The sequence below is a fragment of the Bison bison genome, unplaced genomic scaffold, assembly GCF_000754665.1.
Source record: "Bison bison bison isolate TAMUID 2011002044 unplaced genomic scaffold, Bison_UMD1.0 scf7180017860760, whole genome shotgun sequence".
Classification (NCBI taxonomy): Eukaryota; Metazoa; Chordata; class Mammalia; order Artiodactyla; family Bovidae; genus Bison; species Bison bison.
In genome coordinates this window covers 3,795-7,205 of record NW_011491332.1, presented here as the reverse complement: position 1 = coordinate 7,205, position 3,411 = coordinate 3,795, and the positions used below count along the sequence as shown (strand labels likewise).

General features: G+C 34.2%; 1 pseudogene; it reads left to right on the top strand.

The window, feature by feature from the left end:
• The first annotated feature begins 1,939 nt into the window (after positions 1-1,939).
• Positions 1,940-2,882, top strand: LOC104982869 (annotated as a pseudogene).
• Positions 2,883-3,411: the final 529 nt, after the last annotated feature.

The window sequence follows — 3,411 nt, the reverse complement described above, 5'->3', positions numbered from 1 at the left end:
AGGACATGGAAGCAACCTAGATGTCCATCAGCAGATGAATGGCTAAGAAATCTGTGGTACATATACACAATGGAGTATTACTCAGCCATTAAAAAGAATACATTTGAATCAGTTCTAATGAGGTGGATGAAACTGGAGCCTATTACACAGAGTGAAGTAAGCCAGAAAGAATGTTCCTTGGAAAAAAAGCTATGACCAACCTAGACAGCACATTAAAAAGCAGAGACATTGAAAAAAAAAAAGAAGAAGAAGAAAAGAAAAACACCAATACAGTATACTAACGCATATATATGGAATTTAAAAAGATAGTAATGACAACCCTGTATGCGAGACTGCAAAAGAGACACAGATGTATAGAATAGTCTTTTGGGCTCTGTGGGAGAGGGAGGGGGGTATGATTTGGGAGAATGGCATTAAAATATGTATAATATCATATAAGAAATGAATCGCCAGTCCAGGTTCAATGCAGGATACAGGAAGCTTGGGGCTGGTACACTGGGATGACCCAGAGGGATGGTATGGGGTGGGAGGTGGGAAGGGAGTTCAGGATGGGGAACAGGCGGATTCATGTTGATGTATAGCAAAACCAATACAATATTATAAAGTAAAAATAATAATAAATAAATAAATAAAAGAATATAGGAGAAAATACTTAAGTTTTTGAGGAAAAAATGTAAATGAATAATTCTATGCTAGCTTACTTATTAAACCAGTATTTAATGACTAGAAATAATCTTTTCTTCTCAGAATCTCAGATTCCCAGAAGAATCTGTCTGAATAGGTTAATATCCACAATATAGCATTTTATTTGTTGTATTTGCTATTGGGTCACAAAAAAGCCTTTACTTCTTTTATTATTGGGAAAGTGTACACAAGAATTTAAGGTAAGTTTTGTTTTATTTTATTGAAAGAATACTGCAGATACCACAACAAAAATAAAAACATGTACAAATTCATCTCCTTGTGAACCATATGTCATGTTTACTTGGGCTTGAAGGGAAAAAATATCCATTAAATACATTCTATTCTTGTATACATTAAAATATAAACACAGGCTTGAAAATAAATACACACATATAGTATAGACAGCAGTCTATGTATTTTAAAAGCATGTACTGTCCTTCATCTCATTTCTGTTTCATAATAAAAAAAAAACTTAAAATATGAATTAATTCAAACGTATATGGTACATTCTGTTGTCTTCACTCCCTTTTAGTTTTTTTTCTTTCACTGGTTAAGACAGTTTTCTTTGACAACAACCATGCTACAAAGAAATAATGAACAATGTGAAAGAGAAATAATAATTTCTAGAATAGAAGAAGTAATAATTTTCTTACTTCATATCTCACCAAATACTACACACAAGATAAACTAAAACAGGTAACAAAATTATTTTTCATTAATACTAGTCAGTGATATACTAGTTACTTCTGGAACTAAATGAAGATTCTTCAACTAATCATATTTTTTTGAGAAACATGGATTGTAATCACTTTTGTACCCAATTGAATATATTCAAGCACAGGAAATGGTTTCCTTATGTCTTAGAATATGCTCTCTCCAACAGTAGTGTCTCTTCCGTATGGTTTTGAACCAGTGAAGAAATGTAAATTCATTCAGATCTACGCCCTGACATTAAAAAAAAAAAAAAAGATAAGGCTCAGTGAAGAGCTGATAGGAAGTAATGTACTTCATAAACGACATCAAGATTTACATCAAATTTTCTCAAAGGTCTTTTTCAGATAATTTTAATTACTGCAGAATAGACAGCTATGCCTCTCTAAAGAGGGAGGGCATGGCTAGAAAATTTCCTGACTATAAAAAGATTATTACAGAAAACAACGTTCTGCTTTATTTTAAAGATGTGCACAAGTGTTACAACATGCAAGTGTCATTGTCTTGATCATATTCTCAGAAGTTTATGCAAGAACAAAGAAGAATGAATAGAAGGAATTGTTCTTCCTTGACCAAATTTATTTTCTTGGGAATTACTGATAACACTGAGAACAAAGTGATCCCATTTACAATGTTTCTCCTTGTTTATATCCTCAATCTTCTGGCAAATCTTGGAATGATAACCCTGATTAGGATGGATCCCCAGCTGCACACACCCATGTACTTTTTTCTCAGCCACCTCTCCTTCTGTGACCTCTACAGTTCTACAGCCATTGGCCCCGAGATGCTGATGGACCTATTTGCCAAGAACAAGTCAATCTCTTTCCATGGCTGTGCTCTGCAATTCTTGGTCTTCTGTATCTTTGCAGATCGTGAGTGTCTCCTGCGGGCAGTTATGGCCTATGACTGGTCCAAGACCATCAGCAGCCCCTTGCTGTATGCAGTCAGCATGTCCACACACACACAGAGGTGTGTGCTCCCTGCTCATGGCTTGGGTTTACCTGGTGGGAATGGCAGATGCTCTGATACACATGACATTAGCATTCCGCTTATGTTTCTGTGGGTCAAATGAGAGTACGCACTTTTTTTGTGATGTTCCTTCTCTCCTATTGCTATCTTGTTCAGATACACAGGTCAATGAGTTAGTGATATTCACCATTTTTGGCTTCATTGAACTGAGTACCATTTCAGGAGTTCATGCCTCTTATTGTTATATTATCCTTTTAGTCTTGAAGGTCCACTCTGCGGAGGGGAGGCTCAAAGCTTTTTCCACCTGTACCTTCTACCTAACTGCTGTGGTAATCTTCCAGGAAACTATGCTCTTCATATATTTCAGGCCAAGTTCTTCCTACTCTTTAGATCAAGAAAAAATGTCCTCTTAGTTTTACACCCTTATGATTCCCATGTTAAACCCTCTGATTTACAGCCTAAGGAATGAAGATGTGAAACAGGCCCTAGTAAAACTGAAAACTAAATTGAATTTTTAAATATTTATATCATATGTATGTGTACACATCCACACACATATATAGTACTGTTTAATTAAAAAATTATATGACATAACACATTAGAAATATAAATTTTTCAGATTCCTAAATAAAGAAGTATTTGGATCCTAAAATATATTACAGTTCCCCTCACAAGTCTGCTAAGTGTGTGCCCAGAATTTAAATGTGGTACTAACTGTTTTTTAAAAACTTTTGAGTTTTCTAATTATGCCAACTTTTGTTTCACTTTTTCATTCAAATGTTATTTCAATTTCCCTAGAACTTATTGTGCATTTACTGAGCATTTTCGGCACTTATTTCCTTTATATGTTATACTACATCTTTTAGTCTTGTAGATTCTATACTAAAAGTTGTTAGTGTTAATATTGAACATTAAGGAACTAAACATTGAAGTAATTCATAATAAGACTTAAAGTCTTTAGGGTTTTCTATGTAGAGAATCATGTCATCTGCAAATAGTGAGAGTTTTACTGCTTCTTTTCCAATTTGGATTCCTTTTATTTCTTTT